Source organism: Mustelus asterias, chromosome 11, assembly GCF_964213995.1.
Source record: "Mustelus asterias chromosome 11, sMusAst1.hap1.1, whole genome shotgun sequence".
Classification (NCBI taxonomy): domain Eukaryota; kingdom Metazoa; phylum Chordata; class Chondrichthyes; order Carcharhiniformes; family Triakidae; genus Mustelus; species Mustelus asterias.
Window position 1 is genome coordinate 85,723,498 of NC_135811.1, and position 9,814 is coordinate 85,733,311.

The following is a 9,814-nucleotide window of genomic DNA, read 5'->3' on the forward strand; positions in this document are numbered from 1 at the left end:
CTTCCAGCGTGCAATGGACCGAATGGTGGACCAGAACAGGCTGCGGGCTTCCTTCCCGTACCTGGATAATGTCACCATCTGCGGCCATGATCAGCAGGACCATGACACAAATCTCCAGAACATTTTACGCACTGCATCTCGCCTGAATTTGACCTACAACAGGGAGAAGTGTGTATTCCGTACGCGCCGGTTAGCCATCCTGGGATACGTGGTGGAAAACGGGGTCATTGGCCCTGATCCAGACCGTATGCGCCCCCTTGCTGAACTTCCCTTGCCCGCTAGCGCAAAAGCACTGAGAAGATGCCTAGGCTTCTTCTCCTATTATGCGCAGTGGGTCCCCAACTACGCGGATAAAGCCCGTCCGCTTATTAAGTCCACGACTTTTCCACTCACGCCAGAGGCCCAATTGGCCTTCAAGGAATTGAAACACGACATCGCGAAAGCCACGATGCACGCGGTAGACGAATCCATCCCTTTTCAAGTGGAAAGCGATGCATCTGATTTCGTCCTGGCCGCCACACTAAACCAGGCGGGCAGGCCCGTCGCGTTTTTTTCCCGCACCCTCCAAGGCTCCGAAATTCGGCATTCAGCGGTGGAAAAGGAGGCCCAGGCCATTGTGGAGGCCGTCAGACACTGGCGCCATTACCTGGCGGGAAAGCGGTTCACCCTGATCACGGACCAGCGGTCCGTGGCGTTCATGTTCAACAACACGCAGAGGGGCAAGATCAAGAATGATAAGATCTTGCGGTGGAGAATTGAACTCTCCACCTATAACTACGATATCATGTATCGTCCAGGGAAACTCAATGAGCCCTCGGATGCCCTCTCGCGCGGAACATGCGCTACTATGCAGGAGGATCGCTTGAACGCCCTCCATAATGACCTGTGCCATCCTGGGGTCACTCGGCTCTACCACTTTGTCAAAGCCCGCAACCTGCCTTACTCGGTGGAGGACGTCAGGTCGGTGACAAGGAGCTGTCGGATTTGCGCGGAATGCAAACCGCACTTTTACCGACCTGACTGGGCACATTTGGTCAAGGCCACTCGCCCCTTCGAGAGGCTGAGTGTGGATTTTAAGGGCCCCCTTCCCTCAACAGATCGGAACGTGTACTTTCTGAACATAATAGATGAGTACTCCCGGTTCCCATTTGTTGTCCCCTGCGCGGACACGTCGACTGCCACGGTGATCAAGGCATTCCGTGATCTTTTTACCCTGTTCGGGTACCCGAGCTATATCCATAGCGACAGGGGCTCGTCGTTCATGAGTAATGACTTGAGGCAATTCCTGCTCTCATACGGGATTGCCTCTAGTAGGACCACGAGTTACAACCCTAGGGGTAATGGACAGGTGGAAAGTGAGAATGCTACAGTCTGGAAGGCTGTCCTATTGGCGCTGAAGTCCAAAGGCCTTCCAGTCTCCCATTGGCAGGAGGTCCTCCCTAATGCGCTTCACTCCATTCGCTCCCTCCTGTGTACGGCAACCAATGCTACTCCCCACGAGAGGATGTTCTCATTCCCTCGGAAGTCGTCCTCGGGGATATCTTTACCAGCCTGGTTGACGTACCCAGGACCCGTCCTTCTGCGGCGACATGTAAGGGCCCGCAAGTCCGACCCCTTGGTCGAACAGGTCCACCTCCTCCACGCCAACCCTCAGTATGCCTATGTGGCATATCCTGACGGGCGAGAGGACACAGTCTCGATCCGAGACCTGGCGCCCACAGGGGACGTAGCAACTCCTGTCGCTCCCATACCCCCAGTGACGAATCCCTTATCCCTTATTTCTCCCCCGGACGTGGCGCGGACAGCACCGGGACCAGTGCTTAACAGTTTTACTCCAATGCACAGCTTGCCTGAGCCCCGGAGATCGGCGCCATCGCAGAATGTATCGGGATCCCCTGCACTACCGCTTCATCAGGGTCAACCGGCCTGTGAGTCCGTGGGAGAACAGCTGGACGCTGTTTTGGGGAGAACGCCACCGCAAGCACCTACTCCGGTGTCACCGCCGGTATTGAGGAGGTCACAATGATGGTGCAGTCCTCCAGACCGAGTGAACTTATAATCTGTTGACATTTTAGTCTGTTTTCATACCCCGCCGGCCTTTGTTCTCAAAGGAGGGGTGAATGTGGTGAACCATCATTGGTTCCCACTGTGGGATTGTTCTAATTTTGTTGTTGGGCTAGGGTGGGATTGATACCCCTGTGGTTGTTACTGTTGTGGAACATCCCAGTCGGGCTCCGTTTCCTGGGAGAGGTATAAGACCCCTGCTCGGGCGGGACCTCTTCAGTCTGGGATAGTGTGTTAAAGTTCTGTTAGTTCCATTGTTAGTTAATAAAACCCTTCTTTTACCGAAGCTTTGTGCCTCGTGTCCAATTGATGCGCATCAGTCACCTGAACTGTTCTGTAGTCAGTCTGACTGCAAGCCTGGTTTGTTTGACTGTTAGAGATTGAAGGGAGCTTAGATTGTTTCACGGGGAGAAGGTGCAAGTTGTTTACACGTGAAGACAATAGCAGCAGCCTGAGCGGAAAAGTGGAGACTATCTGTTTCCAAAGTCCAGGAAAGGTTTTGAGAATGGCGGGTTGTAAACAGTTGCATTTTAAAACATCCACTTATTTCCAAGATAAAGGAGAGTTTTGATCTCAATGATTGCTATTTATAATTTCTACCTAGATACAAGGCCCAGGGGCTTTGTGTTGCCATGCAGAAGGATGCAGAAGAAGCCATTGTCAAGATCAGGTTACAGGCTTTCTTAGAATATGACAGAATATCAGGGATTGTGTTTTGGGGAGGCTATCTGGATCTGGGAGCGAGAGAACAGATCAAAACCAAAAGGTTCACCATGCAGGAATGCAGCTGGGGATTTACACTTGGATTGAAAAGATTAAATTAGTGGGGAGTTTAAACAAAGCTGGAGGACCCGCCTTGAACTCAAGTGAAAATCCCTGGGAGAATAAAATCTCACTGTGAAAAACAGTTCTAAGATTGCAAGTTATCAGGCTGAGAAAATAAATGAATATCATTTCCGGAGCCAAGAACCACTTTGGATTAACTCTGGGAAAATTGAGTGTCTATGTACTGGACAATGTGAAGTAGTCTTGTGAAGTATGGTTTTCTTTCTGCTGGGTTAAGAATAAGAATGGCATATTCCATTTGTCATTTAAACTGTAAGTTGCCTATGAAGATACTGTTTAGTTAATAGTGTTTTTAATAATTGTTAGAGCAAATGTCTTAAAGCATGAATGGCTGGATCTCTGACCTCCCAGCAGCATCCATCTCGCAGCAGGAGGTGTTGTGTCGTTGGCCGCAATTTCCCGTTAACTCCACCCTACGCCGCTGGGAAATCTATGGTGGGTGTGCGCCGTTGGTAGGACCAGAAGATCCCACCGACATGTACAGCTGGAAAGGTCCGGTCAAAATCTTGACATGCTCCTCTTTCAGCTATTAACTGCAAGTTCAGGTTTCTTTTTAAACATTATTGGTCTCTATGGGGATCGTGACACATTGCCCTCAATTCCTGTAGCCTTGTACATTCTAACGTTATTAATCTATCATAGTTTCTCCCACTTGGCTTTTTGATCTTCGTAGCTTTTATGAAACAATCACTGGTTTGGGTCAAGTAGCAAACAGACCTTGCCAAATGTGTGTTCGCAAAGATTTATTGCCTTTACACTCAATAGATGGTCTGGAATTGTTTCCCTCATAATAGATCCCTGTGTATTGATCCTCTGTGGATGTCCAGTTAACAAACCTGCAATTTCAACAGCCTTGCTTCTAATCCTCTAGAAGACTGCTAACGTATTTTACCTTTCAGCTAATCTTCTCTCCAAAACACTTCATTGAATTCCTAAATTACATCCCTACGCCAGCTATCACTTGTTTTGGTGTTCTTGATTGATTTTTGATTTGATTTATTATTGTCACATGTATTAGGATACAATGAAAAGCATTGTTTCTTGCACGTCATTCAGACAAAGCATACCGTTCATTGAGTTCAGAGGGGAGAAGGAAAGGAGAGGGTGAAGAAGACGTTACAGTCATAGCTAGGGTGTAGAGAAAGATCAACTTTATATAAGGTAAGTCCATTCAAAAGTCTGATGGCAGCAGGGAAGAAGATGTTTTTTAGTCGGTTGGTATGTGTTCTCAGACTTTTGTATCTTTTTCCTAATGGAAGAAGGTGGAAGAGAGAATGTCCAGGGTGCTTGGGGTCCATGCTTATGCTGGCTGCTTTTTTGAGGCAGCGGGAAGTGTAGATGGAGTCAATGGATGGGAGGCTAGTTTGAGTGATGGACTGAGCCACATTCAAGACCTTTTGTAATTTTTTGCAGTCTTGGTCAGAGCAGGAGCCATACCAAGCTGTGATACAACCAGAAAGGATGCTTTCTATGGTGCATCTTTAGAAGTTGGTGAGAGTTGTAGCAGATGTTTTGAATTTCCTTAGCCTCCTGAGAAAGTAGAAGCGTTGGTGAGCTTTCTTAACTATAGCGTCGATGTGGAGGGCCCAGGACAGATTGTGATCTGGACACCATTTTCACTTCATCCCCGTTGATGTAGACAGGGTCATGTCCTCCACTACACTTCCTGAAGTCGATGACTATCTCCTTTGTTTTACTGACGTTAAAGAAGAGACTATTGTCATTGCACCATTTCGCCAGATTCTCTGTCTCTTTCCTGTACTCCGTCCCATCATTGCTTGAGACCTGACCCACTACGGTGGTGCCATCAGCAAACTTGAAAATGGAGTTTGAGTGGAATTTGGCCACGCAGTAATAAGTGCATAAGGAGTATAGTCAGGGGGCTGAGGACACTGCCTTGTGGGGCACCGGTGTTGAGGGTAATTGTGGATGAGGTGTCATTGCCTATCCTTACTGTGGTCTGTGGGTTAGGATTGTGCTTTGTTTGGTTTGGTGGATTATGAAGTTCCAGGCCGTCAAAGTTATTAATAACCTTTTCATTGCGGACCACTATTCCTGCCTCATCTCTGATATATTGTCCGGTAATACATTTGTGGACACCACTCATGCCCATGAGAGTGAAAACTGATGTGTAAAAGACATTTTTAATGTCTGGTTGCTTTGTAACCTGTCTCTTCCCCTCACTTGTCCTTCACTCATCTTTAAATGCATGCTTTAGACCCGAGCTTCCAATTTTGTTGCAACTCCAATTTTTCCACTGATTTGCAACTCCGAGACCAGAATGTTGCACCCCTGTTTACCATGGGCATAATTGGCAATGGGCGTGCAAAATCCCACGAGAGGCCAAAAATGAGAGACTTACCGGTAAGATCTCATGATGCAATTGTCCCCCCGTGACCCCCGCCATTGATGTAACGTGTCCATGCCCAGGAAGGTCAGGAACCACAGTTAAATACATTTCAATATCATTAGTGGGCTTCCCCACTGTATCACTCCCCCCCCCCCCCCCCCCCCCGCCACTCCGCCTCCCCAATATTCGGATCTGCAACAGGCCTGGAGCAATGTAAACGAGGTGAATAGAACCTGCCGGGGCACACAGGTAAGTACAGCCCCTGAGGGGGTGGGGGGGTAGGGGGAGAGGGACATGCCTGGGTAGTACGCTGGCACAGTCCCATAGCACTAGCGGGGCAGTGGCAGGGTATAGTGCTGAGGGGGACTTTCCACTGGGGAAGTCCATGGGGGAATGGGGTCGGGGTGGGCTCCCTGTGTTGTGCTTGGTGAGTGGGGATGGGATGTTCCCCGTGTCCCTTAGGTTGGGGGGGCAGCTCCCCTTGTGAGTGGTTAGATTTGCAGTGCTGTTAGATTGAGGCCATCCTTTGGAAGGCCAAGAGTCCGGCCCACCAGTGTGATGGTGTGTGACCCGCCTCCGGCATTCTTTTTCTCAAAGTGCCCAAAACTATGGCGGGAAAAGCGGGCAGTACAGCCGACAGCCTGCAAACCGCTTCTCCCGCCTGAACCAGCACTTAGGAAAAGAAGTGGAAAATTCTGCCCTCGTTCTGTCACTTTTTACATCAACGTTCCACCAAGAGTACGATTCTTCAGATGAGACCCCAGACAGTGGCTGGTACCTTTTGCCCCTCCCACTAGCGGCATTTTCCAATCCCGCCAAATTCAGTGGACGTTTGAACAGCTTGCCACATTTTACAGTCCTGTCCTCACCGCGACGGGGCTGTAAAATTCCACACAATGACTGGCAGCTGGCTGCTTGATTGTGGGAGCAATAATAGCCAAGCCTTTTCTTATCCTCACTCAATTAATGCCCAGCTGTGTGCAAGTCCAATAAGGTCACTGGAGAGCAGCCAGGAACTCCTCAGAATTCCTCTTCCCCTTCTCCTAACCAACATTTCTTAGATTGTTTGTAGAAGCATCCAGCAGCAACCTAGCTGAGGTAAATGAATGCAGGGAAGAGCGGACTGAACCTGGGAGCATCATCATCTGTATGAAGCAATACCATCCAATAAGGTCTTTATCATCATAGTCAACGCAACTCCACATAAATGCAAATACAATCAAAGTTCATCGCTGACAACCCTTGATATTCATAGAATTATAGAATCCCTCCCATGCAGAAAGAGACCATTCAGCCCATTGAGCCTGCATCGACAACAATAATCCCCATAACCCCACATATTTACCTTGCTAATCCCCCTGGCACTAAGGGGCAATTTAGCAAGGCCAATCAACCTAACCCGCACATTTTTGGACTGTGGGATGAAAGCGGAGCACTCAGAGGAAACCCACGCAGACACGAGGGCTGGAATTTTACCGCCTCGCCCGCCCCGGAACCGCAGAATTCTCTGTTGGCCTCGGGCGGGATCTTACGAGCCTTGGGCGGGCAAGGCGGTAAAATTCCCAACAGGGAAGAACGTGCAAACTCCACACAGACAGTCACCCGAGGCCGGAATTGAACCCGAGTCCCTGGCACTATGAGGCAGCAGTGCTCACCACACAGTGCCACCGTATTTATATGTGCATTCAAACCAAATCCCACCCCTTGTCACTCAGTGTCGGAGTAATAATGACGATCAAATTGTAGATAGAAAGAGAAAGCTTTATCCCCATTGAAGCCATGGAACTTCATGGAATTCTTCGTAGCTCTGTAAGAAAGAAAAGAAATGCCTTTCCTGTTGTCGTGCTGCCATTCCTGATTATGTCTAGAATTGTCAATTCCCGTATCCAATGGCTACAGTGGAATCATTAAAAATAAATCTGTTTACACAGTGACCTGGAGCCAACTATGGTTGGTCAGGCAGTATTGCAGCCAACATTATTTTACTGTCTGGTTTCACAGAATAAAGAGGAACGGAGTCATTCTCACATAGAAGTGACATAGCAGATGTTTAAATTGCCCATATATTTTATAATAACATTTGTACTGGTTTGCTGACCTACCCAACTACATATCTAATTACTCGACTTTTTCTTTCTGAAGGAACTATTTGTCAGCTCTGGTCCAACGTGTGGAATAAAATATTGCCACGGGTAATGTTTCAGTGTCACCACTGAGCCAGGCATTGCTGGCTTTAGATAAACTACCATCAGTGAACTGGATTTGTGCCAGCTATGCTCGTGTGTTGCTGTGGCACACTCCTGGTACAGCGGAACGTAAACTTCAATAATCCCAACACTTTACCTTTCATCGAGTGAAGGATTACGGGTGGGATTCTCCGGCCCTTCCCACGAGGGGGAAGACAACCCCTGCCCCACAGGGCGGTCTCCCCTGCAGTGTAACGGGTGAGACACTCAAAACCCTGAAGACATTGGTGGCACTGGAAGATCTTCTGTCTGATGGTGAGCTGCTTCCGCCGCTGGAAAACACACGGGGCGGGGGCTGGAAATCCCACCCTATGCTACAAGTCACTGACATTTTATTTCTCGCAGAGAATGTATAGTTACAATGATGCTTAAAATCTGTGCAGTATCTTGCATACGTGACCTGTTTTGGATAGTAGCAAGCCAAATACTGAAGCCGAGATGTTATTATGGAAGGTCGGTAGCCATTACTCGAGGTGTGTGCTGTTTAATAAGGCCTTTCTTGTTACTTTGGTGAAAAACACCAAGGGCATAAGCTTACCAGCCGTTCACACCACGGTCCCGCTGCAGCGAGGTTGGAGAATTCGGCGGCCAGCCAAATCTCCATCCACTGCAGCGTGAAGGGAGAATCCCGCCAGCATGAATAGTGATTCCGGTCCAAGGCTGTAATGACACTGCAGAGGAGTGCAGCTAGATTGCACCAAGGTATTTACGTTTAATGAGGAATGGAACATCAGAATAGCTGGATGAGAAAAATAAAACAAGGTCCATCTAGTTCATCTTCTACCATCCTGGCAATCACATGGTACAATGATAATTCATTTATTGACTTAACATAGGAACTAATCTCTCTGAATTGGACTACAACTGACCACGAAACATGCAAAAGGAATGGAGTATCATAAGACCATAAGACATAGGAGCAGAATTAGGCCACTTGGCCCATCGAGTCTGCTCTGCCATTCAATCATGGCTGATATTTTTCTTATCCCCCTTCTCCTGCCTTTTCCCCATAACCCCGATCCCCTTATTAATCAAGAAGTACAGAATACACCTTCGGCATTACCTTCCAAACCCATGACCACTACCATTGAGAAGGACAAGGGCAGCACCTATCTGGGAACATCACCACCTGGAGGTTCCCCTCCAAGTCACTCATCATCTTGACTTGGAAATATATCGTAGTTCCTTCATTGATGTTGGGTCAAAATCATGGAATTCCATCCCTAACAGCACTGTGGGTGTACCTACATTTTGGGCTGCAGCAGATTAAGAAGGCAGCTCACCATTATCTTCTCAAGGGCAAGTAGGAATGGGCAATAAATGCTGGTCTAGCATCCCATCAATGAATTAAAAAATACGGAAGTCTTGTTCAAACTATGCAAGGCCAGTTCAATCACACCTGGAATACTATGAACAGTTTTGGTCACCTTATCAAAGGAAAGATATATTGGCATTGGAGGCAGTCCAGAGAAGGTTTTTGTAAGAGGAGAGGTTGAGTATGTTGGGACATATGCGATTCTCAGAGAGCTTCAGAAGGTAAATGCTGAGAGGTTGTTTCACTGTGGGAGCATCTTGGATCAGAGTAAGGGGTCAACCATTTAAGTAGGAGATGGGGAGGAATTTCTTCTCTGAGGGTAATGAATCTGTGGAATTCTTTACCGCAGACGGTTGTAGAGGTTGGGTCATTAAGTATATTCAATGATGAGATAGACAGATTTTTAATCAGTAGGGGAATCAAAGTTACGAGGATAAGATAGGAAAATTGAATATGGATTATTAAATTAGATCAGTCATGATTGCATTGAATGGCGAAGCAGATGGGCTGAATGTCCTACTTCTGCTCTATTGTCTTAAGGTCTTATAAAAACATTGATAATGGTGGTTCAATTGTGTTGGATATGTATTTTTTTTGTTTTTGAGGGGAATGTTTAAAAATTCAGTTTCGTTCTACAGGCAATCAGTATCTCTGATGGGAATGCAGCTCAGATTTTGGGACAGTAGGATAATTACTCATTTCAACCTTGCAAGTGTTTATTTTAAGTAGAGCTAATGGACTTTTGTTTACTGAAGTTCCCATGGGATTTCTGATTAGAGTGATTGACAGGGTCATGTGATGATGTGGTTAAGGTGCAGACCTGGGTCTATAGGAGAGAGAAAAAAAGCTTTTGCAGCAAGCGGTTACTTGCAGCTGAAGCCTAGTTGAAGTTAGAAAGACTTTGTAGCCTTCTGGAACCCTATCTCTCTCCGAAAATACAAGAATGTTAACAAAAATTAAAGCCACTATACTTGGGTTTGCTAACTGTATTTA